The sequence below is a fragment of the Pan troglodytes genome, chromosome 1, assembly GCF_028858775.2.
Source record: "Pan troglodytes isolate AG18354 chromosome 1, NHGRI_mPanTro3-v2.0_pri, whole genome shotgun sequence".
NCBI lineage: Eukaryota > Metazoa > Chordata > Mammalia > Primates > Hominidae > Pan > Pan troglodytes.
The window spans coordinates 41,671,338-41,689,672 of NC_072398.2; the positions used below are offsets into that span (position 1 = coordinate 41,671,338).

General features: G+C 39.3%; 1 long non-coding RNA gene across 1 annotated transcript in view; it reads left to right on the plus strand.

Moving 5' to 3' along the window:
* Nucleotides 1-2,875: 2,875 nt before the first annotated feature.
* Nucleotides 2,876-18,335, plus strand: part of LOC129138161 (uncharacterized) — a 65,137-nt gene continuing 49,677 nt past the window's right edge. Inside the window, exon 1 of the long non-coding RNA XR_008541212.2 lies at nt 2,876-3,097. This is a non-coding gene — a long non-coding RNA (uncharacterized LOC129138161). The remainder of the gene's footprint in view (nt 3,098-18,335) is intronic.

The following is an 18,335-nucleotide window of genomic DNA, read 5'->3' on the forward strand; positions in this document are numbered from 1 at the left end:
TAGGATAAGCTATTCATCAGGGATACTCCTCCATGACCCAAATACCTCCCACCAGGCCCCATCTCCAACGCTAGAGACTACATTTCAACATGAGATTTGGAAGGGAAACATATTCAAACCATACCACTGCCCTTTTGTGAATGGCAAGCACTGTCACAAGTTATCCTTTTCTCTAACCATGAATATTTTTCTCACATGAATGCATTGAATGGTATTCAGCTAAATACTCAAGAGCACCTTTTGCAGATCTCCAAAGTTCTCTTTTTCTGCAGTTCTCTTCTATGTCTCTGTCCTGTGAACTTTACCTTCCTAGCTTCCTTGATCTCCCCATACTCTCAGTATTGTCTCAACTTAGGTAGTTCACTGCCCTCCACTTTCATTCCCCTTCCCTGTGCAGCAGTCTGGAGATTCTTTCAAGACAGTAAAGTAGGGCAATCATAAGTCTTACATCATTTGTTTCCCATCTCACAGGGATCCCAGTCCTTCATTATCTGATGTCCAATGTCTTTCAAATAATTGTTTCCTATATGTCATCTATTTTTTTGTTATGTAGGTGGGAGGATAAACCCAGTTCCTCTTTTCCACCTTTGCTGGAAGCAGAAATTTCCTTTATGGTTAGATACCTTCCTCTACAATATACTTAGAAAGCTCTGACATTCTCCAGTCTATTCAGCATAGGTCACCTTTGAGTTTAGGTTTTAGTCAACCAGTGGAGCAGATTTTTAGAGCCACTCCCAGTTGTCTAAGCTAATGCATCAAACCCAGAATCTTTTGTTAGTGCTCTCATGCTGAAAATGCACTAACGCTAGCACTCACCTGGTAAAAATATATATATGACATATTTCTTTCACTCTGATCTAACATGTTTAAGATCCACTCCCATTTATATTCCCTGGATTTCTACAGACATAAATAAGAGAAATCTGGAAATTCTTTCCATGTATATAATACTTCCTCCCAGGTCACACATAATATCAAGCCTGGGGAGCTGAGAGAACTTAAAAATAATTATAGATCTAGAAACAATGAGAGCTGCTGGAGGTGGGTCTTGATGAGGATCAGCATTCCCCTCCAAGGTAACTTCTTTGGGAAGTTCATTAAAGCCTCTTCAAAATAAACATTTCTCATTGTAAGTCTGTTACCCACAGGATATAACTTTAGTTCTTTTTTTTGTTTTGTTTTTCTTTTAAGAAATGTTTACTCGTTGGCTACGTGAGATAATTTTGGGGGGGCTTTCAAAAAATTTCTTGTTCTTTATTCAAGCTTGAATTGAGAATTTAAAGTCTTGATCATATAATTTTCTTTCTCCAAGTTCTCTGATTCAGAATCAGTCAGTAAACCATATAGTCTTTATGTTATCTTCATTTCTATTAAAATAAGCTTTATAGGCAGATGCAAAGATGAGAACGACATTTATTTTACTCACAGTTGTAGGAGGTGCAATGTTGCGCTTGTTCATACAACTTCTAAATATGAGATTAATCAGCTTTGCCCACTGTATGCTAAGTAGGTAGGGTTTGTAGCAAAGTTATTTAGGTATCTTCATGTGGATCATTACTACCATGTTTCAACAGTAAAGCCAATAGGATTTGCTCTGTTGCCCATGCTGGAGTGTGATGGTGCGATCATAGCTCACTGCAAACATACCCAACCATAAGAGATAGTTAAGTAAAGTAGGGTATATCTATGGAATATTATTACATGCCTTTACAAAAATAATAAAATACTTATGAAACATTGAGAAGTAAAAAAAAAGCAGCATGAAACAAGAAAAAGTCATTTATAAAACCAAATTTTCTAGTGGCTACTTCAGCATTTTAGAAGAATGACAGAATAGCAAAATTCTTCTTGGGGAAAAACTGCTCTTTTGTTTAGGGAAGCTTGATGAAGGAAGTTCTTTTGCTCTGGGAGGCAAGGCCACAGGCCAGTCTAGATAGGGAGAGGTTTCAAAAAATCAGGAGCCAAATTATTCAGTGTGACAGAATAACAAGAGTTTTTAGTTTTTACGTTGATGGCCTGAAAGATAGAATGCTGGAGCACATGATCAGGAAAGAGAGGCAGCAAAAAGATCAACAAGATTGTAGTAGGCCAGGGAGCAGTGAAAGGTTGTTTCTGTAGTGACAATAAACATCTCCTAATTGCATGAGAATACCTGCTCCGGATTTTTTTTTTTTTTTTTTTTTGAGTTAGAGTCTCACTCGGTCGCCCAGGTTGGAGTGCAATGGCGCGATCTCTGGTTCAATACAAACTCCGCCTCCCAGGTTCAAGCAGTTCTCCCACCTCAGCCTCCCGAGTAGCTGGGATTACAGGCGCCCACCACCACGCCCGGCTATTTTTGTGTTTTTAGTAGAGACAGGGTTTCACCATATTGGCCAGGCTGGTCTCAAACTCCTGACCTCGTGATCCGCCCGCCTCGCTGCTCTGGATTTTTACCTTTATATTCTACATATTATATGATGTTTTTAATTAGAAGAAAAGAGCATGATAGTTATTCCAAGTCAGGTAATGGTTGGATAAAAAATAATGATTATCTTACCTATCAGTTGCTGAACTGAAGCCCAACTGGTTAACTAGTTGGTTGGATGTATACACTAGGTCAGTGCAGGTTAGCAAATTTATGCAACATTGACAACTACTATTTGTTTTTAACTTGTTTTTCTGCTTTCTTTTGGCAATAATCTTCTGCTATTGCTAAACCTTTAAAAATGCTTTTTAAAAAACATGTCCAGCAGCAATGTGTTTTTGGTGTTTGGGGAAATACAGGAATGGGAGCTAGATGATAAAAGGAAATGATAGCAGGTGCATAGGAGGAGTCAGATTGAGTCGAGGTCAGCTAGAACACACTGTTTAATAGAACTTTCTACAACAATGAAGTGTTCTAGATCTGCACTACCTAATACAATAGCCACTAGCCATATGTGCCTACTGAATATTTAAAATATGGCTAGTGTGACTGGGAGCTGAAGTTTCCATTTTATTTAGACTTAACTAGCTCAAATTTAAATAGCCACATGTAACTTATGGCTTGGTATTGGACGGCATAGAACATCTATAGAAAATCAAAAGCAGTGGGTAAAAAATGAGGAATCAGAAGAAGGTAAGCATGTTCTCTTTCATTCAGAAAACTCAAAACCAGTAGAAAGGGCTCTGGGCTTCTGGAAATCACATAAAATATTTTCTTTAATTACTTAAGAAAGGGTGACTCTGAAAGACAAGCAATATATATTGTATGAATTTTTTTTTTTTTTTTTTGAGGTAGGGTCTCATTCTGTTGCCCAGGCTGGAGTGTGGTGGCATGATCATAGTGTAGCAGGACAAGCCACGGACAAAACCTCTCAGACACGGCCAAATAAAGCCAAATCCTTCCTTAACCCACTGTCTGAGAGCTCGGTTTTTGAGACGTGAGTCTGATGAAGCTCCTGGCCAAATAAATTCTTCAGAGAGCTGGGTTCTTGAGGCGCTAGTCTGCCGAAGCTCCCGGACGTTGAGACGTGAGTCTGCCGAAGCTCCCGGCAAAATAAAGCCAAATCCTTCCTTAACCTGGTGTCTGAGAGGTTTTGTCCACGGCTCGTCCTGCTACAGTAGCCCACTGCAAATTCAAACTTCTGTGCTCAAGCAATCCTCCTGCCTCATCCTCCTGAGTAGCTGAGACTACAGGCATGTGCCAAGTACACCTGGCTAATTTTTAAATTTTCTTTGGAGAGAGGGTCTTGCTGTGTTGCCTAGGCTGGTCTCAAACTCCTGGCCTTAAGCCATCCTCCCACCTTGGTCACTCAGAGTGCTAGGATTATAGATGTGCATCACCATGCCTGTCCTGAACTTCAAGTTTCAAGGCACATCTCTGTTCTTAGAGAAAAGATTAAAAGACTATATATCAAAATGTTAACTTCAGGTGGTGTGATTGTGAATAATTTCTGTTTCTTTATACTTGCTACATTTCTCCAATTTTCTCTCAGAGCATGTCTAAGTGTTTATATTTGTATTTGCTTAAAATCTTGTTATTTGTCTAGATATTTTGAGTGCAATGACCTCCTTACCCCTGCCCTACCAATTTCCCCCATTTCCTTCCTCATTCAATTGATCACTGTGACTGCACTTCATAACTTCTGGGAAGGCATAAGGTTGGTAAGAAAGCAGAAGTTATCTGCAAGATTTCCGGTCTTTTATTTGTGAGTATAAATGTTTTCAAAATTTTTAAGAGAAATTTGGAGTTTGGAAGAAACAGAAGGGGATCAGTGAAACTCCCTCCAGAGAACGAAATGATTCCCAGGGGTTGAGAGACAGGCTTGTGCATTTCAGAGTAGAGGGGACCTGAGATTGACTTTGGTGGTGGTAGGTCTTGCATGACCTCAGAGGGAAATGGCAGCATGCTACAGCTGGAGAGTAGAACTGACAGGAGCTGGGTGCCTCTGCCTTATGAGAATGTCTCATGTCTCACGTGTGGTGTAGAAGCCACAGAAACCTGCCAACTCGGAAAGTGTCAGACAGCAGAAAATAACATGTCAGTGATAACTTTTGTGGACCCAAGGGCTCAAGCCCCAACACTTTGTATAAGTCCCTTGGACTTTGACACACAGCCGTCGGTTGGGTGTGCACGGCAGAAGAAGGAATGAAATGGAATTTTTCACTATCTGAACAGGAAAAATTTAAACACTTAAATTAACTTGCATTTTTTAAAAGGATGTGGAGAAACTGGAACCCTTATGTGCTGCTGATAGGAATTAAAAATGGTGCACCTGCTGTGGAAAACAGTTTGGCAGATCCCCAAAAAGTTAAAGCTAGACACAGAAATAACGTATAATTCAGCAATTCCACTTCTAGATATATACTCAAAAGGATTGAAAGCGGAACTCTAACAGATACTTGGACACCAATGTTAATAGCAACATTTTTCACAATAGCCAAAAACTGGAAACAACTCAAATTTCCATAAACAGATAGTGGATTAAAATATGATACATATGTACCATGGAATATTATTCAGCCTTAAAAAGAATGATATTCTGATAAATGCAACAGCATGGATGGACCTTGAAAACATGCTGAGTGAAATAAGCCAGAAACAAAAAGACAAATACTGTATGATTCCACTTACATGAGGTAGCTGGAATAGGAAACTTCATAGAGACAGAACCTAGAGTAGAGGTTACCAGGGGATGGAGGCAGTGGGAACAGGGACTTATTGTTTAAAGGGTAGCATTTCTGTTTGGGATAATGGAAAAGTTCTGGAAATGGATAGCAGTGATGGTTTCACAACATGGTGAATGTTCTTATTGCCATAGAATTGTATACTTAAAGATGGTTAAAATGTTAAATTTTATGTGATATATATTTTACCACAATTTAAAAATATTAAATGTTAGCTTTTTTCCCCTGTTCTGAAGTTTGTTAGAGATTCAGAACAGCCTTTAGTCTAGAGCAAGCTTGTCCAACCCACGGCCCGTGGACCACATGTGGCCCAGGATGGCTTTGAATGTAACTCAACATAAGTTCGTAAATTTTTTGGCTATTTTTTTTTATAGCTCATCAGCTATCGTTAGTGTTAGTGTATTTTATGTGTGGCTCAAGACAATTCTTCTTCCAATGTGGCCCAGGGAAGCCAAAAGATTGGACACCCCTGGTCTAGAGTGAACATAGCCTCAGTACTAAGACAATACCCCTTTAGTTTTCTACCTGATGCCCCGTGTGCTATAAGGCCTTTCCACTCTAGCTAGTGAGAACACCATATATTCCCAGCCTAGTTGAGCTTCAAGAGTTTTCTGCCTATGTCTTCCTGGTGACTATGTCTCTGGCCTCAGGTAACTTCCTCTACATATGTAGATATACTCAACCAAAGACTGGAGAGTACCCCTCTGCAGGTCTCTGTGCAGCACCTCCTTCTCTGATCTTCTGCCCTTGTCCACCAAACCCCAGCCTCTGACCACTCAACTCCAGACTGCTGGCTCTCTGGGCTGTAACCTGGTAACTGTCTGTAGGTAACGAGTTGTTCCTGTGATGCATGCAGCTCACCTTGTTTATTTTCCTTCTCCTAAGGTCACAGCCCTGTGCTCCCTCTTACACAATGACTTGAGGTGGCCCTTAGACAGATTTCTGGAGCTCTTTCTGTCTTTGGCTCTATTACGTACTTTCCCCAGGAAAGTCCTGCCACCTCAGACTCCCTGAACCTTGATCTCTATCTCTTAAAGTCTAGGAGCCCACTGTGCTCTGCTTGGGCCTTCCCTGTCTCGGTTGTGGTCCAAAACTCATCTCTATGAAGAAAGCAGCACAATTGTTGGGGCAATTAATGTATGAAAACAATCACTTTATATTTTATCCAGTTAACTTGTTTATGATAGCAGGGCAAGTCTGATTCTAATTATGCTGTCTGGATGTGGAAGTGTGAATTACTTTATTTTTCACTTTTAGAATTTCTGTTCTGTTCTTTCTTAAATATGCCCTATCCTTTGCAATATGTCTGTCTATTATGATTTCTCCTCCTTTCTTCTCTTTGAATATTGTAGATATCCTTAATTTAAAGCATTTTTGTATTTTTCTATTCTCTGTATTTCTTTAGATGTGGTTTCTCTAATTCATTGCATCCCAGAGCTCTCTCTTCCCTAGTTCTTTGTCTCCTCTTGAGGATTGTACATTTTTTCTAGGAACTCGTCTTCAGTGGGAGTTTTTTCCACAGGCATCAAGTGCACTGGTTTGTGGTGGTTTCCTGTGACAAGAGGCACATTTCATTCTACCAAGGGCCCAGTAGTTTCAATTTATATAAGAATTTCTCAGTTGGGGTTTTCCACATAGACAGGATAATGTAAATTCATACAATAGCATTAGCAAGGTTCAGAGATGTGCTTCCTGTGTCTTTTTTTCTCCCATAGCACAGAGTAGTTGTCTTGCTTCTTTGCTGCTTCATTGGCTTAGTGGTAAGGGTATTCTAATTTTCATTTATGGACTGGCTGTCAGATTTATTAAAGAGCCCATTTCTAGGTGCCAGTGTTGCATGGGACTTTAGACTCAAATCCAGAACCCTGGTATGTGCTAAAATCATGGCCCTCCCCCTAGGGATTTACCCCATTCTGTCTCCTCCATAAGTCACTGGGTTTAGCTCTTACTCACTACATTGATTTTCAATATTCTATTTATTTCCTCTCCTCGAGGATTTCTCTCTCTCTCTCTGTCTCTCTTTCTATCTCTCTCTCTCCCCCCCTTCTCTCTCTCTCTCTCTCTCTCTCTCTGTGTGTGTGTGTGTGTGTGTGTGTGTGTGTGTGTGTGTGTGTTTGAGACATGGTCTCACCCTGTCTCTCAGGCTGGATAGAGTACAGTGGCCTGATCTCAGCTTACCACAGCCTTAACCTCTCAGGCTCAAACAATCCTCCTACCTCAGCCTCCCAAGTAACTGAGACTATAGGCACGTGCCACCATGCCCTGCTAATTTTTTGTATTTTTTTGTAAAGTTGCTCAGGTTGGTCTCGAACTCTGCCTGCCTCAGCCTCCCAAAGTGCTGGGATTATAGGCGTGAGCTATCACAACTGGCCCAGGATTTCTCTTTCTTAATTTCAATCTCAGTTATGTATTTTTAAATTAATTTTTAAATTTATAATTGACACATAATTCTACATATTTCAGTGATACATTTAAAAATTAATTTGGATTCATTGTATCCATTTTTCTAATTATTTTGTGTGGGATGAGATGGCTTCAAAAGTCAGCCTTGTCATGATGTTGCCTTGATGTGTACGTATATGTAGTGTTAAGTACAACATAGTATTTCTCGAGTCATACATTTTCATGAACTGTCGATAGTCTTTAACTTCTTTTTTTATTATTAATGGTTACATTCTTTTTTCTTTTTTACAAATAATTTTAACTTTTATTTTAGATTCAAGGGATGTGCAGTTTTATTGCATGGGTATATTATGGAATGCTTAGATTTGAATTATCCCATGACCCAGATAGTGAGCATAATACTCAACAGTTAGTTTTTCAACCCTTGCCTCCTTCCCCCTTCTATTAGTCCCGAGTGTCTATGTCCATGAGTACTCAATGTTTAGCTCCCACTTATATGTGAGAACATGCAGTATTTGGTTTTCTGTTCCTGCATTAATTTGCTTAGTATAATGGCTTCCAGCTGCATCTGTGTTGTTGCAAAGAACATGGTTTCATTCTTTTTAATGGCTGTGTAGTATTCCATGGTGTATATGCACCACATTTTCTTTATCCAATCCACCATTGATGGACACTTAGGTTGATTCCATCTTCGCTATTGTGAATAGCATGGTGATAAATATACAAGTTCATGTGTCTTTTGGTAGAATGATTTATTTTCTTTTGGATATATATACCTAAGTAATGGGGTTGCAGGATCAGATTATGCATTTTCTTTTTGATATATACCTAGTAATGGGATTGCTGGGTCAGATGGTAGTTCTGTTTTAAGTTTTTTGAGAACTCTTCAAACTGCTTTCCACAGTGGGTGAAACAATTTACATTCCCACCAACAGTGTATAAGATTTCCCTTTTCTCCACAGCCTTGCAAGCATCTGTTGTTTTTTGAGTTTTTCATAATAGCCATTCTGACAGGTATGGGATGGTATCTCATCGTGGTTTTGATTTTCATTTTTCTGTTGATTAGTGATGTTGAGCATTGTTTCATACGTTTCTTGGCCACTTATATGTCTTTTTTTTTTTTTTTCTTTTTGAGGCAGAGTCTCGCTCTGTCACCCAGGCTGGAGTGCAGTGGCACGATCTCGGCTCACTGCAAGCTCCGCCTCCCGGGTTCCTGCCATTCTCCTGCCTCAGCCTCCTGAGTAGCTGGGACTACAGGCGCCCGCCACCACGCCCGGCTAATTTTTTGTATTTTTATTAGAGACAGGGTTTCACGTGTTAGCCAGGATGGTCTCCATCTCCTGACCTCGTGATCCGCCTGCCTTGGCCTCCCAAAGTGCTGGGATTACAGGCATGAGCCACCGCACCCGGGCTTGTATGTCTTCTTTTGAGAAGTATCTGTTCTTGTCCTTTGCCCATATTTTAATGGGGTTGTTTTTTGCCTGTTTAACTGTTTAAGTTCCTTATAGATTCTGGATATTAGAACTTTGTTGGATGCATAGTTTGTAAGTACTTTCTCCCATTAGTCTTTAACTTTTCATGAATATATTATTTATTTTATACTTTGTTTCCCAAGTAAATTTCAAGTGCTAGTATAGCAATTTATTATATCCTTATTTGATTGTAAAGTACTGGCATGGAGCATGCTATTTTAATTTGTACGCTCCAGGGCTCCTAATGGAACCCCAGCCTAATACAGTTATGAATGAATATCTGTTGAAAAGAACACAAGAAATGATATTAAGTTTAATTTTTTTCTTTTTTCTTTCTTTCTTTTTTTTTTTTTTGAGACGGAGTTTCACTGTGGTTGCCCAGGCTGGAGTGCAATGGCGCGATCTTGGCTCACTGCAACCCTGCCACCCAGGTTCAAGCAATTCTCCTGCCTCAGCCTCCCGAGTAGCTGGGATTACAGGCGTGTGCCACCACTCCCAGCTAATTTTGTATTTTTAGTAGAGACAGAGTTTCTTCATGTTGGTCAGGCTGGTCTTGAACTCCCGACCTCAGGTGATCTGCCTGCCTCGGCCTCCCAAAGTGCTGAGATTACAGGCGTGAGCCACTGCACCTGGCCAGTTTAATTTCTTTAAAATGAAACTTAAGACAAAATTTTACCTTTTTGCCTCAAGATAATTGTTAGATATTCAAGTGTGTAAATGATCTCTCGACTAGCAGCTATTTTTTATTTTCTCTGTTAATCTGATTAGAAATATAGCATTAGAAAAACTCAGTAAGAAGTTATATCTCCTCGAAGAAGCAATGCTTTCATTAGCTAGTGTGGAAAATGATAAAGTGGTTCCAATCCTTTTCCATTTTATTTGTTATAATTAATTCAGATATACAAAGATGTATTGACACTGATATAATAAACATATAACAACCAGCAAAATAAACAAAACCTTATAAATGGGAGTAGGAATGGAGGAGAAATGAATGGTGGTACTCTCAGGTGGCTGTCATGGGACCACCCAGGGACAGTATCAGAATCTGAAGCCACAGTAGAGTGGGATGCAGGGGCAGGAAGACCCTTCTGTGAGAAGGAGGTGGGGGCTAGTGAGTGCCCTAAAACCTGTTCCTGCTTGCTTATGGCTCCAGAAGGAATGGGTATCTCCCAGAGGGCTCATGTAGTGTGGGACTGAAAGAGTCTCTGGTTGGCCTCATAGTTGGAAACTTCAGGAGCAGTTGGAAGCACTTCATAACTCCTTGCTTTAAGAAAATCCCTAGATACCCCTAGCTGGAAATTTATGCAATTGGATTGTCCCAGATTTCCCTGAAGAAGATGGGACTTCTTGGGGTCTTCTGCAAAGGAATAAATCATTTGGAAACCATGGCACTCTGGATATTGTTTTTGAGAGTTTTTGTAAAAGTGTGGAGGGACAAAAATGTGGGTGTAGGACAGCATGACATTAACTTAGGGAACACAGCAGGGAAACAACTGATCCGGGTGCCTGATTCCTCTATTGGGCTCTTAGGACAACCTCTCTCCAAAAGGATCCAGGATCACTGGAGGGACAAGTAGCAAGGGGTGAGGGCAGGTTTTGGGAGTGAGATGGCCTTAGCACTGAGCAGGGCAGCCTTGATGGGCCTTGTTGGCTAATTGAGGACAGAGAGCAACGTTCTATCCATAGGCAACTCTTCTTTCAGACAGGGAGCCCAGAAGAGTACCTCAAAGGAAAAAACTCGAATTGTATATCAGAAAAAAACCTGAAAGAACCCAAATATCTATTTCCATGAAACTTTAAAATCTAGATTAAAGTTTACTAAGAAAAAGAAAAAGGAAGACCAGCAATGATAATTGTGATTCTCAAGAGGCAGAAAAAAACACCTCTGAAGTTGAGTGTTTATCCATTTCGCTCTTGAGAAAACAAAGATTAACTATGTTAAACGACACGTTAAATGTAAGGGAAATGTGGGATCCACTCTTGGAAGAGCTTTTAACAAGCTTGCATCAGTTATCTTCACAGCAGCTTCTTCTGCAATGATTGCTCAATAGAATTGATTCATTTCACTACCAGGAACTATGAAGGAAAGGTCAGCAACTCATTTCCAGTTCTTGCTTAAAGTATAGTCATGTTAGCAGACAGCTTTGAGATTCTCTACTTTAAGTCCTTAAATTCTCAAGAGAGGGAATTAAGGTCCTGAGTGGTAAATGACCCACCCAGGATCATATCTGCCAATGACATCTGGGGCTGGAATCTGATTTCCTGACACTCAACCTAATGTCTTTTCTAAGTACAACTCAAAATTTCTTGTGATTTGGAGAATATGCTAAGCATTGGCCTATCTGTGAAATATGATTAAGATAATATTGACCTCAGGTTAGGAAATCACTTGTCCAGAGGTAAGAAAACCTTTTCAGGGGCAGGAAAAGATGTGCACCAGCCCACATTTGTTTATTGCCTGTGATGGGAAGGGAAGATACTCAATGTTTCCACAGTCAATTTTAGGCCTTGTATACATCCTAAAAGAAACATTTGCGATTAGTTTTGAGTATGCCTGGTTAAATTATTAGGACCACAAGTAATTCTAGTCCTCTTCTGTTTTCTGTAGTGGCAGAAAAGAAAGAGAGCAAGTATGAGATTAGTTCTTTGGGTTTTGCTTCTTCTTCTTTTTTTCTTTTTCTTCTTCTTCTTCTTCTTCTTCTTCTTCTTCTTCTTCTTCTTCTTCTTCTTCTTCTTCTTTATTATTATTATTATTATTATTATTATTATTATTATTATTATTCTAGAGACAGGGTCTCACTCTATTGCCCAGGCTGGAGTACAGTGGCACAACTCACTTTAACCTCAAACTCCTGGGCTCAAGCAATCCTCCTACCTAAGCCTCCCCAGTAGCTGGGACCTCATATGTGCACTACCATGCCTGGCTAATTAAAAAAAAAAAAAAAAAAGAAGGAAAGAAAGAAAAAGAAAAAGAAAAAACTTCTTGTGGTGGGGCGGCAGCGGAGGGGGGTGGGTCTTTCTATGTTGTCCAGGCTGGTCTTGAATTCCCCGCCTCAAGGAATTCTCCCACCTTGGTTTCCCAAAGTGCTGGGATTACGGGCATGAGCCACTATGCCTGGCCTGCTTCTGATACTTGTAAAGATGTTCATGGATTGGGTGGGAAGGGGGTGGTCAGGAGGCAGAAATTAGGAGAAATTGAGGTTGCAATTCAGCTTCCCTTCTACATAGAGCATATGGTCAAAATCTGCTTTTCTACAAAGACATATAACAAGTACTTAAAGGTTCCACTGAAATTAAAGGCTGGAAGGCGACTTGTGCAGATGTCATGAAACAGGAGCAAAAAAATGTGACTCTGTTTTTATTTCCCTCTCCCATTCCTGTGGTTCTGTCGTTTTATGCAAGTCAGAATCCTTTTGATGGGAATAGAGTGAAATGGGAAAGGGAAGTGGCAGAGAAGGGGAAACAAAAACTTCAAGGGAAAGAATCTGACATTACTGTTCTTTATAGCAGACTCCAGCCCCAACATACACACTTCTTATGTACAGCGCCTTATACACACAACCAACACATACAGGCATTCAGTTAGTTTGGGTTTGTTGTTGTTGTTTGCTATTAAGACATACGTTTGTTAAGTTATGTAGCTTTTTTCTTGTTATTCATCTAATTTATGTAAGAAAACTTAGCAATAATTCACCTAGTAATGTTTTAAGAAGATGGCCACAGAAAGAGAGTGGGAAGATAGAAAAATATATATCTAATAGATTATATAGGCTTCAAATTTCTGGAGAATTTTCATTTTGAGGGTCAGCTAAATTCAGCCTGATATATATGCTTTTATGAAGGATTCTCTGATCTCCCCATAAGTGTCTCACATTCAGGGACCTCATTATCTTTATTATGTAATTTTACAATAAATTATGGTTCTATTGGACTTAAGCATTTATACAAACATTATCTCCCTTAATCATCATAGTTGTAAATGGGGCAAATCTTACAAAGAATATTGAACTTGGAATCAAGAAATCTAATGTAAATTTCTAGCTCTGCCATTTGCCAGTTTATTGAGTTTGGATGAGTTATAAGATCTCTTTGAACTACATCTTCCTCATCATAAGATAGAGACAGTAAACACTTTCTCTATCCCCCTCAGGGGGTGGTGGGAAGGATTACATGAGACAATGTATATAAATGCAGAAAGTATTATAGGTTTGTGAAGTGTTTATTGACATTGTTACAGATGACAGAATGAAGGTTCAAAAGGTTCAGTTAGTAAATGGAGAGTCATCACAAAGGTATATAAATGTTATACCTGGGACTCTTCATATTTAAAAAGGTCTGAGGGCTATAAATAAGTGTGGATAAGAAGTCTTGGCTCTGAAGTTCAGGAAGAACAGATAAGAGGCCTACATAGCTAACTAGTCCATAAATAAGGGCCACTAGTCTTTTTAATATATATTTAAAATTTTGAATTTTAGTTAATGTTTGAAAAGACTTTGTGAATACCTCAAAAACTTGATGTTACTAAATTTGCAAGTAGGAATTTAAATGCAAGTTATCATCAGCAGAAAATATTATTTCATCCTGTATTAAAAGCAAGGCCAGGTGTGGTGGCTTGCACTTCGAATCCCAGCGTTTTGGGAGCCCGAGGCGGGCAGATCATCTGAAGTTAGGAGTTCGAGATCAGCCTGGCCAACATGGTGAAACCCTCGTCTCTACTAAAAAAAAAAAAAAAATACAAAAATTAGCTGGACATGGTGGCAGGTGCCTGTAATCCCAGCTACTCAGGAGGCTGAAGCAAGAGAATTGTTTGAACCCGGGAGGTGGAGGTTGCAGTGAGCCAAGATTGCACCATTGCACTACTACAGCCTGGGTGACAAGAGCAAAACTCTGTCTCAAAAAGAAAAAAAAAAAGACAAATTGTGGTGACCCTGATGATGTGTACCCAATAAAAACCACAGAATTCCTATGTATTCAGCACCTCAGCTGTTTCAGTGTGACAATGGCCTCACTTACTGTGCAAATACTTAGAGTACTTACCTACCACTAGATGGAGACATAGCCATAACTGATCAAAGTCCACTTAGCTGTTTAAAAGAAAAAAATACCTTACCCTCCAATAACCATATATGAAAAAGTAGATATTCATTAGCGATACAATGTGACAACTTTCTTTGATATTTTGATACACTTGCTTGAATTTTTAGTATTTCAGAAATGTGAACTATTGTCAGCTGTGAAGTTTCCAAGTGCTTTCTAGATGGTGTATTTATACCTCAAATCTCTGGAACTGGGTAGCAGAAGACAGTCAGTTATAAAAGCAAAATAATGTAAAAAAGTATATATATAGTTTTTAGAATAGTGCGAAGAATGTATTTTCTATTAAGGAACATGAAAAGATCTAATAAACCTAGTAACCAAAAACTTCTATAAAGTACAACTTTCTGCCTCTGAATTCAGAGATATTTTTTTTCCAGAATAATCCTAGGTAGATGTATTTGCTTTATCAACTCTGCCTGAAAGTCTGTGACCCTATTCACTCTATAGATTCAAGGTTATCTTCAAACTAGGGGCAATTTCCTTTATTATTTATATGTTTATTGTCTACAATGAAAATGTTTTATATATGTGATGATGTACTTATGTATGTACTATGTTAGGTCATTCTTTCATTGCTATAAAGAAATACCTGAGACTGGGTAATTTATAAGAAAAGAGGTTTAATTGGTTTATGGTTCCGCAAGCTGTACAAGAAGCATAGCGTACCTGCTTCCGGAGAGGCCTCAGGAAGCTTCCAATCATGGCGGAAGGCGAAGGGGGAAAAGACATGTCACGTGGCAAAAGCAGGAGCAAAAGGGAGAGTGGTGGTGGGGTGGTGCCATGCACTTTTAAATGGACAGATCTAATGAAAACTCACTCACTATCATGAGAACACTACCAAGTGGATGGTGCTAAACCATGCCTGAGAAATCCGGCTCCATGATTCAGTCACCTCCCTCCAGGTCCCATCTCCAACATCAGAGATTATAATTCAATATGTGATTTGGGTGGGGACAAATATCCAGACTATATCATGCATATATGTATGTGTACACTTATATGTATCTATATTTTTATAGAATGTGTATCATAAAAGTGAGATTTATAGATTAAGCATTATATATACTTAAATGTTATCAGAAACTGCCAGATTACTTTCCAATTACTTTCCATTGTAGAAATTCATACCTCTACCACTGATGCATACCTTTGTTTTACCAAAATCTTTTCAACATTGAATGCTTAAAATTTTGCCAATCTGATTAATAAAGACTCATTTATAATTTTCTATTTTCATATCTCTAAATGCCTGTAAGGTTAAACTTCTTTCCATATATTTGTTAGCTATAGGCAATTTTCCCTCTGTAATTGTCTATTGCTTCATTTTTGTCCAATTTTTTATTTGACTGTCTTTTTCTTTTCAGTTTGTAGAATTCATTTTATATTGACTATTAATCAGTTGCAAATATTTTCTCTCTGGCTTACATTTACTTTTGCCACATAATTTTTAATATTACATTATTATTTTTATTTATATTTTCTGAGTTTTATTATGTTGAAGTTTATCCAATTGTTATTCTCAATTTTTACTGTGATACACACAAAAGGGAATAAAATCATATATGTGTATTTAAGTTTTAGTATATAGTCCACCTGAATTTTCCTTATACAAATGGTGTGTGCAGCAATCTTTCTTCCAAAACTGTATACATTTATGCTGGCCTCATTTTAAAAATACAACATTAATTTCTAATAAATTGAGATATTAAGTTCATCCTAAATTAAGTTTTCATATAGCACTGTATCTGTTTTTGTATTATTTCACTCTTGGCTTATCTATTATGAAATATATATCAGTACCCTTTATGCTGAATTTTACAGTTTGAGACATCTTGTTTTAAGGAATTATAGATATAAAACAATAAGTAGTCTTAAAAATTAATGACAGAACTCTCAAATTTAGTAAAATTCCTGTACTTCCCATAGTAAAGACGAACAATTATTACTTGTTCCTCTTTCTGAGCCATCAGAAGTTATAAATCGAGAAGATTACTATTTTTCCTGAAACCTAAACATAACACAGAGGTTTTTGTTTTAATAATTTTTCCACAATGAATAGTTCTATTGTTTTGATTTGAATTTTTTCCCTACAATAAATCATTGTTTCCTTGGTAGCAGTGTGGCATATTGTCTCATTGCAAATTACCTAAACTTAGCGCAAAGGCCTTTTTCTCTGAGTGGGACTTCCAGTAAGGGAAAGCCTGCAGTGGCTGCTTAACTGTATGCTAGCCTGGTTAAAATGTGTTTCTCCCGGTTCCTCCTACAAACACTCAGAACCACTATTGTGTAAAAGTCATCCCATCGTTGGCAACCTGTCTCCTGAAAATATGGGTTTCTGATTGGTAGTTTTAATACTTTTAGCCCTGGATAAAATATTTAAATTCACATATCTGTTTCATCAAAGATATAATTCTTGTGAGTCTTAGATTGAAGGAAAAGCTTTAGATTTTTCTTTCTCATTTTCAAAGGATAAAATAAGGCCCAGTGCGGTGGCTCATGCCTGTAACCCCAGCACTTTAAGAGGCCAAGGGGAGGATCGCTTGGGATCAGGAGTTTGAGACCAGCCGGGCCAACATGGTGAAACCCCGTCTCTACTAAAAATACAAAAATTAGCTGGGCATGGTGGCAGCCGTCTCTAGTCCCAGCTAGTCGGGAAGCTGAGGCGAGAGAATCATTTGAACCTGGGAGGTGGAGGTTGCAGTGAGCCGAAATCGCAACATCGCACTCCAGCCTGGGTTAGAGTGAGAATCTGACTCAAAACAAAAACAAACAAAAAGGATAAGACAAAATCCATAGCTTTGTTGGATTCTTTTTTTTTTTAATCTGAGACAGAGTTTTGCTCTTGTTGCCCAGGCTAGAGTTCAGTGGTGCAATCTCGGCTCACTGCAACCTCCGCCTTCCGGTTTCAAGCGATTCTCCTGCCTCAGCCTCCCAAGTAGCTGGGATTACAGGTGCCCGCCACCACGCCCAGCTATTTTTTAGTATTTTTAGTAGAGACAGGGTTTCACCATGTTGGTCAGACTGGTCTCGAACTGCTGACCTCGTGATCCACTCGCCTCAGCCTCCCAAAGTGCTGGGATTACGGGCGTGAGCCACCGCACCCGGCCCTGCTTTGTTGGATTCTTATTCGGAGAATTAAATATTCCTTGTCTCTTTTAAATTAATAGTTGCCTGGGGACTATATAATTCAGCTCTGATGGGGATATACAATGACAAACAGAGGTAAAGTTAACCTCTACCTGTGGTTCAGGAGGAGGAGTGCCCCCTGCCTTCTGTCCCTAACCTGCTCAGAACATCATTGACAATGAGCTATCCATGCTTGAGAAGATCTGCAGAGCCATGAGAATAAAGAGAACTTCACGTATGTGTGGCTGTTGCTGGTTGTTACCAAGGTTGGATCCTTAGGACACAGGTTTTCTTTTTTAATGACAGGAGGAAGACTGCACACCTTCAAACTTAAGGAAGAGTGGTCTACGTTTCTGTTTTGATAGTTCACTAGGTTAGAGCCCTAGTCTGATTAAAGGAAGGCAATGGGTTTCCTTATGTGCGCAAACTGAGGGCCCAGTAGAGGGAGGTTTGGGTTTTGCAGCGTGGGTGACCAGCAGCAGAGCCCTGCAGCTCTGTAGGCAAATCTCTGACCTCCCCAGATTCTTCCATCAGTAACAGGGCATGGCCACCCTCTGGTGGATAAATACAAAGCCATGTTCTGGTTCCCCAAAGCTCACTCAGGGAAGTGAGGGAGCTCTGGATGGGACAGTTCCCAAGACCAGCCTCTACCTGCTGTGGTTCAGGTTCCTATCTGATGTGGTTAGACTTTGTGTCCCTGCCTAAATTTCATCTTGAATTGTAATCTCCAGGTGTTAAGGGAGAGACCTGTTGGGAGGTGATTGGATCATGGGGGCAGTTTCCCCCATGCAGTTCTTGTGATAGCGGTGGAGTTATCATGAGATCTGATGGTTTTATAAATGGCAGTTTCACCTGAAATTTTCTTTCTTCTCTCTCCTGCTGCCATGTGAAATGTGCTTGCTTCCCCTTCCACCATGATTGTAAGTTTCCTGAGGCCTTCCCAGCCATGTGGAACTGTGAGTCAATTAAACCTCTTTCATTTATAAATTACGTAGTCTTGGGTATTTCTTTATAGCAGTGTGAGAACAGGCTAATACACTATCTCTTTTCTTTCTTTTCCTTGTACAAAAAAAGATAGCTATAACC